Raw genomic sequence first — 19,950 nt, forward strand, 5'->3', positions numbered from 1 at the left:
TGCAGCAAGCAGTTAGGGAGGCAAATGGTATGTTGGCCTTCATTGCAAGAGGATTTGAGCACAGGAGCAAGGAAGTCTTGCTGCAGTTATACAAGGCCTTGGTGAGACCACAGCTGGAGTATTGTGTGCAGTTTTGGTCTCCTTACCTAAGAAAGGATATACTTGCCATAGAGGGAGTGCAGCGAAGGTTCACCAGACTTATTCCTGGGATGGCAGGACTGTCGTATGAGGAGAGATTGGGTCGACTCGGCCTGTGTTCACTTGGGTTTAGAAGAATAAGAGGGGATCTCACTGAAACGTATAAAATTCTGACAGGGTTAGACAGACTGGATGCAGGGAAGATGTTTCCCCTGGCTGGGGGGCCCAGAACGAGGGTTCACAGTCTCAGGATACGAGATAGGACATTTAGGACTGAGATGGGTAGAAATTTCTTCACTCAGAGGGTGGTGAACCTGTGGAATTCTCTGCCGCAGAAGCCTGTTGGAGACCAAGTCACTGAATATATTTAAGAAGGAGCTAGATAGATTGCTAGACACAAAAGGCATCAAGGGGTATGGGGAGAGAGCAGGAATATGGTATTGAGATAGAGGATCCACCATGATCATATTGAATGGCGGAGCAGGCTCGACGTGCCAAATGGCCTACTCCTGCTCCTATTTTCTATGTTTCTATATCTATGTTTCTATATCTGGTGATCCTTTTTAATAGTAATTGACTTTGCTTTGCTGAGTGGAATACAACAAAAAATGGAGGTGTTTAAAAGGGAGTTACATGCTTACCTGGGAAGTAAGGTTATTAAGGAACATGGAGAAAGGATAGTTAATTGGATTTTAAAAATTGAGTTGCCATGGCAAACAAAATGGCAGAAGAGGCTCGGTGGTCCAGATAGCCTACTCATGTTCCTATATTCCTTTATAAAAAAGAAGAAAAGATAACCATGATAATTTTTTTTTAAATTGAAGCACTTCTGGTTGTTAGGAGATACCTTTGATTCAATAAAGTATTTCCCTTCCATGGAGACTTGTTGCTTTGTATTCGAGTTGGCTGTTTGAAAAGCTGAAGCTGCAAAATTTTAGTACCAGCTGAATACCCAACAGTTCTCCAAACAGCATGATGGGAGCAAAGGTCCAAAGTGGCCGGTCTGCATAGGAAGGGAAATAGCGTCTTAAACTAAATGTGTCTCCTCGTACCTAGGAACTTCCATCTTCAAGGAATAGGACTGAAAGTTCTCTCTTTAGTCTTTCCTTCTTTAAAGCTTCACCAGTTCTATTAACTGAATATTAAACATCGCTTTGAAAGTGTGAGTTTTTTAACATCATACAACATTGGAAAAATAACTTTGCTCCAATTTCTGATGTTTAATATTGTACAATCGTAAAGAATAATCAGCAGCCAACTGGAATGTGTTAATCGTTAAAACCCTAGATTTTGGAAGACTGCAGATATAGTCCACCATGAGAACAAAGTATGCTAATCCTCCTAAAGTGCACAACAAAATAATATGACCTTCCATGTATTGATCTTGGATTTGAATCTCATGCCTAGTAATTCGATTGCGCTGGAAAACGGGCATGCAGGGGGCAGGTTGGGCAATGCACTGTTTGTGTTGTCCCAGACAGCACGTAATATTCATGCTGCAAGCTTATTATAATGAGTTAGGAGTGCAGCCAGTGGTACCCAAGCTATTCATTGGTTGCATGCCTGTTTGGGGGGACAGGAAATTGGGTACCTCTAACACCACTTAAAGGCAGCCAACATCGCTTAAAGGGGAGGTGCAGTCTGGCTACAGACACCGGGAAACACTTGTAAAGAGAGAAATGGCTGCTAGACCTGCAGCTTGTGCCCCCAGGTTCTTGGATGCTACTTTGGAGGCCCTGGTCCAGGTGGTGGAAGGAGGAGGGCGATCCTGTTTCCTCCCAGGGAGCAGAAAGCCTTCCCGGTAACAACCCCGCCACCAGTGGGACGACATCACAGAGGAAGTCAATGCCAGGAGCTTATGTCCCAGGACATGGCTGCAATGCCGATATGTTCAATTACCTCATCAGAGTTGTCAAGGTAACAGTACTGCTCTCTTACTTTCTGCTCACACCTCCACCACCTCCAGCCTCCCTACTCACAATACTGCCCTCCCCTGCTTCCCTTCACTCTCCTACAATTACTGAACCACACTTCACTCTACCTCCTTCTCCCCATACTCACACACTCACCACTTTTACAACCCTCTCTTCCCCACACCTCACATCTGAGACACTACATAACAGCTATTCCATCATGACAGGCACATTCTCTAAACACCTCACAAGACTGTCACTAACACACTCCCTTCTTTCTTACAGGAGAAGGTCGCCCACAACTCCTGACGTACCTGTCGGCGGAGAAGGCCAAATCTGCCAGCACGCCCTCTTCCCCCCTCGAAAAAAGCATGCTGGTCATCATGGGCAAGGGCAGAGTCATAGCTATGTGGACTGGCAATGCTGGAGGAGACGTTGCACAGGGTTTCTTCACATCTTATCCTCTTTTTCCCCTTGACAAACTGCAGATGCTTTTACTAGCCAGGGAAATGCTTTCTCTCTCTCTTCTTCCTTCACACTAAATGCTAACCCTCATCACTCTCTTTCATTTCAGGCACTGAAGATATGGAGATACCTCTGTACTTCAGGAAAAGGAGGCCGGGCCTTCTGATGATGCAGGGTCGATCTCACCCTTGCAAGCACCAGCTCAGATACTGGCACCACGTATAACCTTAGAGAATGGATCTTCACATGGTGAATCACTGGGCACAAGTGCACAGGAATTAGGGTAAGGGGACAGGACACCACAAGTGTCAGCTCGCCAGAGGGAGAGACGATCGCATACTAGCTATGCTGCAGAGGACTCAGATGCTGACTTTGAGAGCCCACACTACTAAAGAGGGCTGATCGGCATATACTGGCAAATGCTAGGTGCACTGGGTAGCCTGCTAACGAGCTTGCGCACAATGTCGCAGAGCATGCAGGAGTCCAGCTCTAACTTGTGTCAAGGCTTCGCGCAGAGCATGGAGACCATTCGGTCCAACATGGACCGAGCGGTCAGCTCCATCAACACGACAGTGGCACCCGCTGTCATGGAGCCTCTCTTGACACCTCATTGCTGCCATGGAAGTTCAAAGGGCTGCCATCATGGCCTTGGGGACTACTATTGACGGGCTTCCAGAGCATCACACCACTCCTGCACTCTGTTCCCGCCTGCCATGCGGGCAAAGCCTAGTGCTCTCTCACCCTGCCCTCTCATCCTGCTATATTGGATTGGGTCGCTCCAAATAGTTCTGGCATGCATCATGGACGCCTAAGGAGCAGCCCGATCCAATATGGCAGGTGGCGCACTTCCCGCTCATAATCAGTGTGCACTTCCTGTCCGCCATATTGGACGCTTATGCACCCGTTTAGTGCCTGAAAAATGGGCACGGTGCGATCAAATTCCTTGGGCGCGGTGCGATCAAATTCCTTGGGCGCGGTGCTATAAAATTCCTAGGCCTCAGTGTCAATGCTTTCTTTGGTCCCAGAACAGTGGCTGAGTGTAGAGAGCTTTCATCTCAATTATGGATTCAATGACAAGAAAATCTTAGGAGAAACTCCTGTGCAGATTGTATGCCGTGACTAATGATACAACAGAGTTCAATTCTGGTTTGATTGGCTCTGCAAAATTATCAAGATCAATTAGTAGAATACAACACCTGGAAAATGTGCACAAATTTAACAAAATTTTGCATTTGTCAAATTTAGTTTCAACAGTTGTTATTCAATAGCAAAATGAATAACCAGTAACATACAGCTTCTTAGCTACCATTAAAAGCTGAATCCTAAAGTACACTCTGTGAAACAAACATGTCATGCTGTACTTTATAAATAAAGTAGAAGATAGGTATTGTGCTGCTTTTTTAAAAATATGGTTTTGTTATTTGGTTTGATATTTGTTACTGTATCGCATTGGAATTTTTTCCAGAAAACAAACTGAGGGGGAAAATTTGTTCCCCATTGTGCCTATTTTTTGCATTTTTTGGGTGCAAAATTCACATTGGAATCAATTTCTGGGCACGTTCTCCCAGAGGTGTACTCACTGCCAAATTGGCGACTTTCGAGAGACAGGGGCGCCCACCTAAAACAGGCCAAGGCCCCTTGAAAATGGTAATCTGGAGCCTAGCACCTGTTTTAGCACCCCGCTGCCAAATTCAGCAGAAACTGGGCGGAGCATGCGCTGCGCTGTTCAGTAGCCTCCGGCAGTCCCCTTAGGCCATGGTAGACCTGGAAAAACTGAAGAAAAGGTGAGTTTTTTAGTTTTTACTTCCCTTAATGTGGAGCCAGGAGGAGCAGCTGTTCTCCTGGTTCCATAGCAATGCTGTAGGCTGCTGCTGGTCTGTGCTTGCCCTCTCCTATTCACCAGCTGCGCCACCCCCCTCCCCTTAAGAGGGCTTAGCAGTGGCCTGGCTTGGCCTCATTTTGGGAAACTGCATCATTTGGCATCTGCAGGCAATTTGGAGTGAGACTTGGGCCTCCGACCTTGGGCACATATTCCAGATGCGCTGCCCATTTCGCGTTGGTTTGTGGTGCAAAACCAATTTCTGCCCCTGAGTTTTTTTTAACAAAGTGTTTTTAACAATCTCATCTGAACATCAAATTACTAACAGTTATTTTGAGAGATTATTCAGTGCACATTGAAAACATATTGTTGAAGTGAGTGTAGGTTAAGTGTAGGCTGCCAGCTTAAAAGTGTTAGAAAATTGTTTTTGACGTTTTTGCAAATTGTGCCATTAAGATGATTGTGCTTGTATCAACACCAGCACAGTTCCAGGGCAATATTATTGATGTCTGTGACCTAAGATTAGCTCAGTAATTTGAGAAGTTGATGATATTTTGAAATGTTGAACGCTATGTCTTTTTTTGCCTTTGGTAGGCATTGATGGGCATTAATATGACTCATTCAGTGCCGCATGACTGATGCAATCCTCTATAGTAGTGTTTCTGCATAAACATGTTAACTATAGTACAGTTGTTGTTATACCACAGGCAGTGGTTTGAGACTTGAGCAGAGTTGGCAGATCTGCATTACACTGCCAGCTTCGTGCTGCCCTCTGGCATTCAATTTCTAGTTGAATTTTAATGTTCGCAGGGAGCTGATGGGCTAATTTGCTCTATGTTAACATAAAAATGTAAAAACTAGCGGATCTCTTCTGGTATTGCAAACAGAGGGTCAGAAAAAATGTTGTTTTATGACAGGAGTGTTATATTATGTGCTACATTATATATCTATCTATATATTGAAAATATTGTGGATGGTGGACACTTCCTGTCCACAAACGTTACTTCCTATAACACTTTTTAATATCAACATTTATTAATGAAAGAACCCTAAAGGAACATGTCAACACTTCATTGGCATGGTTTGCTAATGAACCAATGGAGTCATTTAAAATGTTTTTTGAAAAAACTATGCTCACCATTTGTTTCAGTAACTGAAGTTTATAATGTCCAAAATAAGGTTTTAAGCAAAATTTAAAAAATCTAAATATTGCATATTGCACAATAATATGATTAAATGTTATTGATTGAATTGTTTATTATGTCTTTTAATACTTTCATTAAAGTTAATATTTGAAGGCCGTAGCCCAATAGCATGTGTTTGGACTTGATATTTTTGCCCAAAGGTGTGACTCAGTTAACTGAAGGCAGGTCTAATTATATACAGTGGGCACAGTTTCCCAGGATGCATCAGTGGCTTAGAAATTAGATCACCCGTTTTACAGGTGTAAAATAGGCGCCTAACAATTCAACATGGTAGGCAGCGCGTGCGCACAATAACATTCTGATTGCCTTCCTGCAGTCCAGTCATGTGGGTCTTGCCCTCACTTGACCACAAATATTAACACCAATACCAAATTCAGAACAAAAAGCTTTACTTAATTCATATTTGTATAACAGTTAACTTGCTGAATTAGGAATCACCCTTGTGCAAGCCGTTAATGCCTGTCTACTGTGCTCGTTTACCTATTCTAGTGCTCCTACGAAGTGTATCCCCAGTGGCTACAGCTTGGGAGGTGGAATGCTGCTGAGCTTCCATTTAGGACGCTTCAGATAGCCATGGTGGGTGACCTCTAGCAGCTCTGGGCCTTGAGAGCCCAGCTACAGACTGCAGCATCTCAGCGTGTACCAGGGCAGTTTAGCCCAGCTGGCTGTGTAGCACTGGTAAGGGCACTGGTGGAGTGGGTGGTCGGGGCATAGGAATGCTGTTGTTCCGAGAGAGGGCAGCAGGTGCCACTGTATTGCGGCTGAGCTTTAATTCTCCTACAGCTCTGCTTGAGAACAGAGTGCAGGAGTGATGTGACGCTCTGGAAGCCCCTGTCAACGCTGGCTCCCAGGGCCAAGTTGGCAGCTGTCTGTGCTTCCATCGCAGCATGGAAGCTGTCAGAGGCACGGTAAGTAGTGCAGATGGGAGCAAGAAGTTATAAAGGGACATAGACAGATTAAGTGAGTAGGCAAAACTGTGGCAAATGGAGATCAATGTGGGGAAGTGTGAGGTTATTCACTTTGGATCCAAGAAGTAAAACCAGATTATTTTCTAAATGGTGAGAAACTAGGAACTGTGGAGATGCAAGAAGATTTGGGTGTCTGTGTACACAAATAAGTAAAAGCTAGTGGACAGGTACAAAAAGCAATTAAAATGGTGAATTGAATGTTGGCCTTTATTTCAATACAAAAGGGAGGAAGTTATGCAGTTGTATAGAGCCTTGGTCAGAACCTTTCTGGAGTACTACATTCAGTTTTGGGCACTATCAGGAGGGACATATTGGCTTTGGAGGAGGTACACCGCAGATTCACAAGAACGATACTGGAGCTGAAAGGGTTTAATCATGAGGACAAGTTGCATAACCAAGGCTTGTATTCCCTTGAGTGTAGAAGATTGAGGGGTGATCTAATTGAGGTTTTTAAAATGATAAAAGGATTCGATAGGGTAGGTAGAGAAACTATTTCCTCTGGTGGGGGAATCCTAAACAAGGGGATTTAATTTGAAAATTAGAGCCAGGCCATTGAGGAGTGAAATCAGGAAGAACTTCTTCACAAACAAGGGAGTAGAAATCTGAAACTCTCCCAAAATGCTGTGGATGCCAGGGCAATTAGATTTTCAAGACTGAGATCGATAGATTTTTGTTAGGCAAGGGTATCAGGGGATATAGAGCAAAGATGGGTAAATGGAGTTGAGATACAGATCCGCCACGATCTGATTGAACGGCAGAACAGGCTCGAGGGGCTGATTGGCCTACTCCTGTTCCTAATGGGATGATGCCAGTGGGTATTTTTTTCAAAAAAGTACTAGTAATTAGTACCTAATGCATGCAGTGTTTTTATCAAAGAATTTAATAAGGATCTGTTTAATATTACCATTTAAAATGCTTCCCATATGTGCTGAAATTCTGAGTTTATCTTGCCAGTAGCTGGGGTACAGTTTGAAATGTTGGCAGAGACCAATATTTCAACTCACTTCCTACATTTAGGAAATTGATAGTCCATCCAACCGTTGTGTTCTGCCCTAGGGCAGGTGCTAACTTAAGTCTGATTCTTGACTTACGAGGGGAGAGTGGCTAAGGTGGTTTCCTGTTGCTTTCCTCATGGTTTTTATCTTCAGAGTACCTTATCCTAGGTGGGCCGCAACCAAGGCTAAAGAGCCTCACACCTACCCTTTACAATGAGGGGGCCACCCGAACCCATCAGATGCAAGTACCCCCACTAGACGCCACTCCAGACTTTGCTCGCAGAGACTGTCTGGATTAGGGCCTGAACTCAACCATTCTGCCCCAGACGTGGGAAAACTACAAGAAGTGAGTACCCCGATGGATGTCAGCGCAGTATTTAGAGACTTTGGGGGGTGAAATTGATGTTCATCAGTAATGCAAAACAGGCCATAACAAATTGGCGCCAATTTTACACCCTGCCCAATTTTTTTTTCAAATGACTTCACTGAAAAAAAAATTGGGTGGGATATAATACAGGCTGCAGATTCGTTAGCACCCATTTTGCACTAATGTCGAACAGCAATTTCACCAATGGTCTCTAAATTGCGAAGAGCAATTTCATCCCCCATATTCTAGTCTACACTTGGTAAAATCATAGAACATTACAGCACAGAAGGAGACCATTTGGCCCATTGTAGAATCAAAGAAATTTATGGCACAGAAGGAGGCCATTCAGCCCATCGTGTCTGTGCCGGCCGAGAAAGAGCTATCCAGCCTAATCCCACTTTCCAGCTCTTGGTCCGTAACCTTGCAGGTTACAGACTTCAAGTGCTTATCCAGTACTTTTTAAATACGATGAGGGTTTCTGCCTCTACCACCCTTTCAGGCAGTGAGTTCCAGATCCCCACCAGCCTCTGGGTGAAAAAAATTCTCCTCAACTCCCCTCTAATTCTTCTACCAATTACTTCAAATCTATGCCCCCTGGTTATTAACCTCTCTGCTAAGGGAAATAGGTCCTTCCTATTCACTCTATCTGGGCCCCTCATAATTTTATACACCTCAATTAAATCTCCCCTCAGCCTCCTCTGTTCCAAAGAAAACAACCTCAGCATATCCAATCTTTCCTCATGGCTAAAATTCTTCAGTCCTGGCAACATCCTCGTAAATCTCCTCTGTACCCTCTCTAGTGCGATCACATCTTTCCTGTAATGCCGTGACCAGAACTGTATGCAGTCCTCTAGCTGTGGCTTAACTAGTGTTTTATTCAGTTCAGCATAATCTTCCTGCTCTTATATTCTATGCCTCGACTAATGAAGGAAAGTATCCCGTATGCGTTCTTAACCACCTTATCTACCTGTCCTGCTACTTTCAGGAATCTGTGAACATGCACTCCAAGGTCCCTCACTTCCTCTACACCTCTCAGTATCCTCCCATTTATTGTGTTCCCTTGCCTTGTTTGCCCTCCCCAAATGGATTACCTCACACTTCCCTGGATTAAATTCCATTTGCCATTTTTCTGCCTACCTGACCAGTCCATTGATATCTTCCTGCAGTCTACAGCTTTCCTCCTCACTATCAACCACACGGCCAATTTTTGTATCATCTGCAAACTTCTTAATCATGCCCATTACATTTAAGTCTAAATCATTGATATATAGCACAAAAAGCAAGGGACCGAGAACTGAGCCCTGCGGAACCCCACTGGAAACAGCCTTCCAGTCACAAAAACACCCGTCGACCATTACCCTTTGCTTCCTGTCACTGAGCCAATTTTGGATCCAACTTGCCACTTTCCCTAGGATCCCATGGGCTTTTAATTTTCTGACCAGCCTGCCATGTGGGACCTTGTCAAAAGCCTTGCTAAAATCCATGTAGACTACATCAAACGCACTACCCTCATTGACCCTCCTGGCTACCTCCTCAAAAAATTCAATCTAGTTAGTCAGATGCGATCTTCCCTTAACAAATCCATGCTGACTTTCCTTGATTAATCCATGCCTTCCTAAATGACGATTAATACTGTCCCTCAGAATTCTTTCCAATAATTTGCCCACCACCAAGGGTAGGCTGACTGTAATTACTCGGTCTATCCCTTTCTCCCTTTTTAAACAATGGTACAACGTTAGCCTGTGCTGGCTCTTTGAAAGAACTATCCAATTACTCCCACTCCCCCGCTTTTCCCCCCACAGCCCTGCAAATTTTTCCTTTTCAAGTATACATCCTATTCCCTTTTGAAAGTTACAGTTGAATCAGCTTCCTCCACCCTTTCCAGCAGTGCATTCTAGATCATAACAACTTGCTGCGTAAAAAAATTCTCTTTATCTCTCCTCTGTACTTTTTAATACCACTTTTGTTAAATCTGTGTCCTCTGGTTAGTGACCACTTGCCTGTGGAAACTGTTTCTCCTTATTTTATCAAAACTCCTCAGAATTTTGAACACCTCTTAAATCTTCCCTTAACCTTCTCTGCTCTAAGGAACACAATCCCAGCTTCTCTAGTCTCTCCAAATAACTGAAGTCCCTCATCCTTGATATAATTCTCTATACCCTCTCCAAGGCCTTGACATCCTTCCTAAAGTGTGGTGCCCAGAATTGGACACAATACTCTAGCTTGAGGCCTAACCAGTTATTTATAGTGATTTGGCATAACTCCCTTGCTTTTATACTCTTATGCCTCTATATATAAAGCCAAGGATCCCATATGTATTTTTAATGGCCTTATCAACTTATCCTGCCACCTTCAAAGATTTGTGTATGTGAACCCCCAGGTATCTATGTTCCTGCATCCCCTTTAAAATTGTACCATTTAGTTTATATTCCTTCTCCTCATTCTTCTTCCCAAAATGCCTCACTTCACACTTCATCTGCCATGTGTCTGCCCATTTCACCAGTTATGTCTTCCTGAAGTTTGCTACTACCCTCTTCACTGTTTACTATATTTCCAAGTTGTTTGTCATCTGCAAACTTTGAAATTGTGCCCCTATACCCAAGTTTAGGTCATTAATATATATCAAAAAGAGCAGTGGTCCCAATACCGACCTCTGGAGGAGATCACTGTATACTGCCCTCCAGTCTGATAATCAACCGTGTACCACTATTCTCTGCTTTCTGCCTCTTAGCCAATATTGTATCCATGCTGTCCCTGCCCCTTTAATCCCCTGGGCTTTAATTTTGCTAACAAGTCTATTATGTGGCACTTTATCAAAGTCCAGTTGCATGACATCAACTGCACAACCTTCATCAACCCTCTCCGTTATTTCATCGATGAACTCAAATCAAGTTTGTCAGGCACGACTTGCCTTTAACAAATCCATGTTGTTTGTCATTGGTTAACCGATCAAAAGCAAAATACTGCAGATACTGGAAATCTGAAATAAAAACAGAAAATGCTGGAAATACTCAGCAAGTCAGGCAGCATCTGTGGAGAAAAAAACAGAGTTAACGTTTTAGGTCGATGACCCTTCGTCAGAACTGGAAAAAGTTGAAAATTAAACAGTTTTTAAGCAAGTACAGAGCGAGGGAAAGGAGTGGGTGGGGGGGAGGAAGGGGACAGGAGGAAAGAATAAAAGGGAAGGTCTCTGATAGGGTGGAGGGCAGGAGTGATTAAATGATAAAAGGGATGATGCTGAAAGGCAAGGAGGGTGGTAATGGGACAAGTAAAGAAACAAAAGATGGGTCTGGAGGAGCTGTAAATGACAACATCAAAACCAATACCAGCACCTGTTGTCTGAAAAAATGGGTGCAGAGGTTATGATCTGAAGTTATTGAAATCAATGTTGAGTCCAGAAGGTTGTAAAGTGCCTCATCGAACGATGAGGTGCTGTTCCTTGAGCTTCTTTGGAACAGCGTAAGAGGACAGAGGTCAGAATGGGAGTGGGACGGGGAATTAAAATGGCAAGCAACCGGCAGGTCAGGGTCACACTTGCAGACTGAGCGGAGGTGTTCACCAAAGCGATCGCCCAATCTGTGTTTGGTCACCCCAATGTAGAGGAGACTGCACTGTGAGCAGCGAATACAGTATACTAAATTGAATTCTCTCTGACAGGATTTCTGTTTGTCTCTTTTACCTTGTTCACCTTCATTGCTTTCTGTTTCCCTTCTTGTGTTTGATCAGGTTTCTACGAAAACTTTCTTTCACAGCCACATCTCTTTCCTCAGCAACTGTCTCTGGCTCCGACTTATTCCATGTGGATTCCAACTTAAATTTCACCCTTCATGTTTTGAATCCACCCATGATTACAGATGTCTCCATGATATTCAGCGTTTCTCGAACCACTGCTCTCACCGCTTCCTGAGATCCACGCTCAACGCCATGCGCCACCACACGCACACTCTCGACATCTCTTTTCAGCAGCACGGACTCACTCTACTTCAGAGTTGTCCTGTTCCGCAGTTCCATTTCATCCTTCGCCTCATCCGGCGCTTTAACAAAAAACTTTTTTTCTTCCTCTCAGGTGTCAAGGACCGCAAGCTTCAACAAATCTTAGACACCTTCACTTTCCTCTGACCCCATCCCTCCCTCCAATCTCACCCTTTGTCGTGTTTTCACTCTCCCCTCTGACCTTCCCCTCTCTGACCCCGAACGATCAGTCCTCAGCAAAGGCCTCAGCTTCATCCCCTTATGGCCCCACCTCAATGAATTTCGAGCTCGACACGATGCTGAGCTGTTCTTCCTTCACCTCCGCGCCCACTTCTTTGGCCAGGAGTCATCCCCCCCCACCCCCGCACAGCGGACCCTTTCACTCGCCTTCAGAATTCTCGTTCCACCTGAACCCCTCCCGCTGGCCTCTCAGCCTCTCTTGATCTTTTCATTCGGAACTGCCAGAGTGACATCGGCTGTCTCAATTTCTCTACTCCCCTCACTCACTCTAACCTACCTCCTTCTGAGCCTGCAGCACTCCGTTCTTTCAGGTCCAACCCTGACTTTGTCATTAAACTTGCTGACAAGGGCGGTGCTGTTGTGTGGCAAACAGACCGCTACCTTGCGGAGGCCATTTCAGAGGGCAATTAAGAATCAACCACATTGCTGTGGGTCTGGAGTCACATACAGGCCAGACCGGGTAAGGATGGCAGGCTTCCTCCCCTAAAGGACATTAGTGAACTTATTTGTTCCTATCTTGGTTCTATTTTCTCTCTCCTTGACCAGTCTCTTCCAACCTACATCTGCGACTCTTCCGACGCCCATCGCCACTTTAACAGTTTCCATTGCCTGGCCCTAACCATCTCCTTTTGACCATGATCATCCAGTCCCTCTACACCTCCATCCCCCACTAGGATGGCCTGCGAGCCCTCCGCCTTGAACGGAGGCCCATTCACCACCACCATCCTCCGCCTGGCTGAACTTGTTCTTACATTGAACAAGTTCTCTATGACTCCACTCACTTCCTCCAAATAAAAGGTGGTGCTATGGGAACCCGTGTGGGTCCTAGCTATGCCTGCCTGTTTGTGGGGTACGTGGAACATTCTTTGTTCCAGTCCTACTCAGGTCCCCTCCCTCACCTCTTTTTCCAGTACACCGATGACTGTATCGGTGCCATTTCCTGCTCTCGCCCCGAACTGGAAAATTTCATCAACCTTTTTTCCTCAACCGAGGATTCCCCTCCACTGAAGTTGATAGGGCCCTCGACCGTGTCCATCCTATTTCCCGCACTTCTGCCTTCACCCCTTCCCCTCCCTCCCAGAACCATGATAGGGTCCCCCTTGTCCTCACCTTCCACCTACCAGCCTCCACATTCAATGTATCACCCTCTGCTATTTCCGTCACCTCCAGCGCAACGCCACAACCAAACACATCTTGTTTTGATGTTGCCATTTACAGCTTCTGTAGACCCATCTTTTTGTTTCTTTACTTGTCCCATTACCACACTCTTTGCCTTTCAGCATCATCCCTTTTGTCATTTAATCACTCCTGCCCTCCACCCTATCAGAAACCTTCCCCTTTGTTCATTTCTCCCCTCCCCTTCCTCCACCGCCCCCCCCCCCACTTTCCCTGGCTCTGTACTTGTTTACTTGCTTAAAAACTCTTTAATCTTCAACTTCTTCCAGTTCTGATGAAGGATCATTGACCTGAAACGTTAACTATGTTTCTTTCTCTACATATGCTGCCTGTCTTGCTGAGTATTTCCAACATTTTCTGTTTTCATTAATTAACGAAGTGAAAATTAATTTTGTCCCGGTTTATGGCCTCTAGAAGTTTTCCCACCACCGACATTAGGCTGACTGGCCTGTAGTTACCAGGTTTATCCTCTTTTTTTGAACAAGAGTGCGACATTTGCATCCTTCCTGTCCTCTGGCACCACTCCCATATATAAGGAGGATTGAAAGATTGTGTCCAGCGCCTCCATTATTCGCACCCTTATCCGCATTCCATCCGGACTAGGTGACTTTTCTACATTGAGCACTGCCAGCCTTTTAACAACCATATCTTTATCTATTTTTATCCTATCCTATTTTTATCCTATCCTATCCGCATTGGCAGCATCCTCTTCTTTTGTGAAGACAGATGCAAAGTACTCATTTAGTACATCAGCTGTGCCCTCTGCCACCACAAATAGATTTTCTTTTTGGTCCCTAATCATCTCACCCTTCCTTTAACTATCCTATTATTCTTCATATGTTTATAAAATACTTTAATTTTCCTCTTTATGTTACCTGCTAATGTTTTCTCATACACCCTTTTTGTCCCTATTATTTCCTATTTCAGTTCTCCTCAGCAGTTTCTGTATTCTGCTTGTTATGAACCTGACATTTATCATAAGCTGAGTGAAATAGCTGGTTTAGTACTTTAGTGCTTCCCTGCTATTTCCTGGTTGACTTGGAATTGTGAAGAATTGTATAGTTATCTCTACTCTGCTTAACTGATGCATGTTGTTCATGATGGACGTTAGAGGAAAGGAACACAAAAAGAGACTTCAGTTTGTATTTTAAGAATAAAATTACTCGTCAAATCTCAATATGCGATGGGATTCAGATTGTTGACAAGAACATACACTTTCTAAGAAAATGGCAAGAATAACTGGATTTAGTCCATATTATATTATGCTTTTGCTTTATTAATTTCAGGTATTCAAAAATACACAAGAAACACATTTCTTATACAGAAATACTAATTCTTATCACATACAAAATCTGTTTTAATGAAGGGTCGATCATTCCTGTTGATGTCCTCCACCCTTGTGAGAAAAGAGATACAATTATGTTGTGTCCATCTGCCACTCAATCTGTCCATGGACAGTATTATTGTGCTGGGTGCAATAAGGAGTGAATTTCTGAACTTGAAGTCAAGGTACATTATAGGGGCAATGTAGAGAAGGAGCTCTAAGCTGTATCAAAGCCACACTAAATTTAGCAGGATTCTAAAAACGTGACATGCAGTAAGGTGTTGTAGACATGAAATGGAACAGACATAAGATTTTTGTTAAGATGTATAGATTAATAAGTTGTGGTTTTTTCAGGCTTCAGCTCAGAATTCTAGGTATGTTTGTGACTCAAAGTGATGACTAAACGATGCTTTCCATGCTATGCTGATGTTTGTGCAGAACGGAAGGAGGAAACTGCATCCCAGGACTTTTATACCTCACCTCGAACAACAGAAAGTTGTAAAAAGAACAAATAAAGGCCAGCAATTGGCGAGCACATTTAATGTAATTGTCATGAGTTGCTAGTTACACCTCATCTGCTGCTAAAACCCTCATCCATGCGTTCATTACCTCTAGACTTGACTATTCGAATGCTCTCCTGGCCCACCCCCCCATCTTCCACCCTTCATAAACTTGAGCTCACCCAAAACTCTGCTGCCCGTATCCTAACTCGCACCAAGTCCCGTTCACCCATCATCCCTGTGCTCACTGACCTACATTGGCTCCCGGTTTGGCAACGCCTCGATTTAAAAATTCTTATCCTTGTTTTCAAATCCCTTCAAAGCCTCGCCAATCCTTATCTCTGTAACCTCCTCCAGCCCTACAACCCTTCGAGATCTCTGTGCTCCTCCAATTCTGGCCTCTTGTGCAACCCCCGATTTTCATCACTCTACCAATAGTCCCTAAGCTCTGGCATTCTCTCCCTAAATCTCCTCCTCTTTACCTCTCTCACCTCCTTTAAGACGCTCCTTAAAACCTATCTCTTTACCTGTCCTAATATTGCCTATGTGGCTCGGTGTCAAATTTTGTTTAATAACGCTCCTGTGAAGCGCTTTGGGATGTTTTAATACGTTAAAGGCACCATATAAATGCAAGTTGTTGTTGTTTGAGTTAGAATCGTGGAATAGTTACAGCACAGAAGGAGGCCATTCAACCCTTTGAGCCTGAGCCGGCTCTTTGTAAGAGCAATCCAGTTAGTCTCATTCCCCCGCTCTTTCCCTGTAGCCTTGCAAATTCCTTTTTGATAGCCACGATTAAATCTGCTTCCACCACCCTTTCAGGAAGCGCATTCCAGATCATAACTAATCGCTGCATAAAAAAGATTTTCCTCATGTCGCCTTTGGTTCTTTTGCCTATCACTTTAAATCTGTGTCATCTGGTTCTCGACTCTTCCGCCAATGGGAACAGTTTCTCTTTATTTGTCTAAACTCTTCATGATTTTGAACCCACTTCTATCAAATCTCTTAACCTTCTCTGCTCTAAGGAGAACAACCTCAGCTTCTCCAATCTATCCACGTAACTGAAGTCCCTCATCCCTGGAACCATTCTAGTAAATCTTTTCTGCCCCCTCTCTAAGGCGTTCACATCCTTCCTAAAGTTCGGTGCCCAGAATTGGACACAATACTCCAGTTGTGGCCGAACCAGTGTTTTATAAAGGTTCAACATAACTTCCTTGCTTTTGTACTCTATGCTTCTATTTATAAAGCCCATGCTTTTTTAACCTCTTTCTCAACCTCTCCTGCCACCTTCAAAGATTTGTGAACATATACCCCCAGGTCTCTCTGTTCCTGCACCCTCTTTATAATTGTACCATTTAGTTTATATTGTCTTTTTCTTCCTGCCAAAATGTATCACTTCGCATTTCTGTGCGTTAAATTTCATCTGCTATGTGTCCGCCCAATCCACCAGTCTGTCTATGTCCTCTTGAAGTCTATTACTATCCTCCTCACTGTTTACTGCACTTCCAAGTTTTGTGTCATCTGCAAATTTTGAAATTGTGCCCTGTACAGCCAAGTCCAAGTCATTAATATATATCAAAAAAAGCAGTGGTCCTAGAACAGACCCCTGGGGAACACCACTGTATACCTTCCTTCAGTCCGAAAAACAACCGTATAGACCCAACCTGTTCAATTTTTCCTCATAAGACAACCCTCCCATACCCGGAATCAACCTGGTGAACCTTCTCTGAACTGCCTCCAATGCAAGTATGTCCTTCCTTAAATAAGGGCACCAGAACTGTACGCAGTACTCCAGGTGTGGTCTCACCAGCACCCTGTACAGTTGTAGCATGACATCCCTGCTTTTATACTCCAACCCCCTCGGAATAAAGGCCAATATTCCGATTGCCTTCCGGATTACCTGCTGCACCTGTATATTGACTTTTTGTGTTTCATGTACGAGGACACCCAGATCCCTCTGTACCGCAGCATTTTGTAGTATTTCTCCATTCAAATAATATTTTGCTTCTTTATTTTTCCTCCCAAAGTGGATGACTTCACATTTTCCCACATTATATTCCATCTGCCAAATTTTTGCCCATTTGCTTAACCTGTCAATATACCTTTGCAGACACTTTGTGTCCTCATCGCAACTTGCTTTTCCACCTATCTTTGTATCATCAGCAAATTTGGCCACAAGACACTCTGTTCCTTCATCCAAGTCATTGATAGATATTGTAAATAGTTGAGGCCCCAGCACTGAGCCCTGCAGCACCCCACTAGTTACAGATTGCCATTTTGAAAATGACCCTTTTATCCCGACTCTTTGTTTTCTGTGAGTTAGCCAATCCTCTATCCATGCCAGTATATTACCCCCAACACCATGAGCTCTTATCTTGTGCAGTAATCTTTTATGTGGCACCTTATCGAATGCCTTTTGGAAATCCAAATGTACTGCATCCATTGGTTCCCCTTTATCCACCCTGCCCATTACTTCCTCAAAGAACTCTAATAAATTTGTCAAACATGATTTCCCCTTCATAAAACCATGTTGACTCTCCTTGATTGTATTATGAGTCTCCAAATGTCTTGCTACTACTTCCTTAATAATGGATTCTTGCATTTTCCCAATGACGGATGTTAGGCTAACTGGTCTATAGTTACCTGCTTTCTGTCTCACTCCCTTCTTGAATAGGGGTGTTACGTTTGCGGTTTTCCAATCCGCTGGGACCTTTCCAGAATCTAGTGAATTCTGGAAGATTACAACCAATGCATCCACTATCTCTGTAGCCACTTCCTTTAAGACTCTCGGATGCAAGCCATCAGGTCCAGGGGACTTGCCAGCCTTTAGACCCATTAGTTTACCTAGTACGTTTTCTCTAGTGATAGTGATTGTTTTTAGTTCCTCCCCTTTGCCCCTTGATTTTCTGTATTATTGGTATGTTATTAGCGTCGTCTACTGTGAAGACAGATACAAAATACCTGTTCAATTCCTCTGCCACTTCCTTGTTTTCCATTATTATTTCCCCTGTCTCATCCTCTAAGGGACCAATGTTTACTTTAGCTACCCTCTTCCTTTTTATATACTTGTAGAAGCTTTTACTGTCAGTTTTTATATTTCTTCCTAGTTTACTCTCATAATTTATTTTCTCCCTCTATTATTCTTTTAGTCATCCTTTGCTGGTTTTCCTCCTCACAGGGATATATTTTTGTTGCGAGTCATAAAATATATTTTTAAATATTTGCCACTACTTATCCACCATCATACCATCTAATCTGTTTACCCAGTCCACTTTAGCCAATTCCGCCCTCATTCCTTTATAATTGCCCTTATTTAAGTTTAATATGGTAGTTTCAGACCCAAGATCCTCGCTCTCAAACTGGATGTGAAATTCTATCATGTTATGGATCACTGCTTCCCAAGGGATCCTTTACTTTGAGATCATTAATTAATCCTGTTTCGTTACCCATTACCAGATCCAAAATGGCCTGTTCCCTGGTTGGTTCCCCGATTTATTGGCCTAAGAAACAGTCCCGAATACACTCTATGAATTCCTCCTCGGGACTATTTTTGCCAAGTTGATTTGTCCAATCTATGTGAAAGTTAAAATCGCCCATGATTATTGCATTACCATTTTTACAAGCCCCCCTTATTTCCTGATTTATATTTTGCCCTACAGTGTAGCTACTGTTAGGGGGCCTATATACTACTCCCACCAGTGATTTCTTTCCCTTGCTATTTCTTACCTCCACCTAAATTGATTCGACAACTTGATCTTCTGAGCCAAGATCATTTCTCACTATCATACCAATTTCATCGCTTATTAACAGAGCTACCCCACCACCTTTACCTTTTTTCCTATCCTTCCGAAATGTTAAATAACCCCGAATATTTAGCTCCCAACCTTGTTCACTTTGCAGCCACATCTCTGTAATGGCCACGAGATCATACCAATTTGTTTCTATTTGTGCCATCAATTCATCTATGTTATTACGAATGCTGCGTGCATTCAGATAAAGAACCTTTAATTTTGTCTTTTTACCATTCTTTCCTACCCCAAAGTGCACTCTTATGTTTGTACGCTCTGTCCCTTCCTGATACACTCTGTTTATCATTACCCCCATCACTTTCCTGTACTACTTCCTTGTCTTTTTATTAATCTAAACTTCGGCCCACCCAAGCCCCCCCCCCCCACTCTGTTTGGTTTAAAGCCTTCTCTACCGCCCTAGTTATTCGGTTTGCCAGAACACTGGTCCCAGCATGGTTCAGCCCATCCCAACGGAACAGCTCCCTCTTTCCCCAGTACTGGTGCCAGTGCCCCATGAATCAAAACCCACTTCTCCCACACCAATCTTTGAGCCATGCATTCATCTCTCTGATCTGATTGACCCTGTGCCAATTTGCTCGTGGCTCAGGTAATAATCCGGAGATTATCACCTTTGTGGTTCTGCTTTCTAATTTAGGCCATTCGGCTCATTGTGTCTGTGCCGGCTGAAAAAGAGCCATCCAGCCTAATCCCACTTTCCAGCTCTTGGTCCATAGCCTTGTAGGTTATGGCACCTCATTTGCACATCCAAGTGCCTTTTAAATGCAATGAGGGTTTCTGCCTTACCACCCTTCCAGGCAGTGAGTTCTAGACCCCTACCACCATTGAGGTGAAAAAACTTCTCCTCACCTCCCCTCTAATCCTTCTACCAATTACTTTAAATCTGTGCCCTCTGGTTAATGACCCCTCTGCTAAGGGAAATAGGTCCTTCCAATCCACTCTATCTAGGCCCCTCATAATTTTATACACGTCAATTAAATCTCCCCTCAGCCTCCTCCTCTTCCAAAGAAAACAACGTCATTCAGTCACTGAATACCCTTGGCAAAATGTTTGTTTCGGCTCACA

At 43.7% G+C, this 19,950-nt stretch overlaps 1 protein-coding gene across 1 annotated transcript in view; it reads left to right on the forward strand.

Moving 5' to 3' along the window:
• spata6 (spermatogenesis associated 6) overlaps positions 1–19,950 on the forward strand; it is a 109,717-nt gene that overhangs the window by 33,268 nt on the left and 56,499 nt on the right. The window lies entirely within an intron of this gene.

This window comes from Heptranchias perlo, chromosome 9, assembly GCF_035084215.1.
Source record: "Heptranchias perlo isolate sHepPer1 chromosome 9, sHepPer1.hap1, whole genome shotgun sequence".
In the NCBI taxonomy this organism is placed as follows: Eukaryota; Metazoa; Chordata; class Chondrichthyes; order Hexanchiformes; family Hexanchidae; genus Heptranchias; species Heptranchias perlo.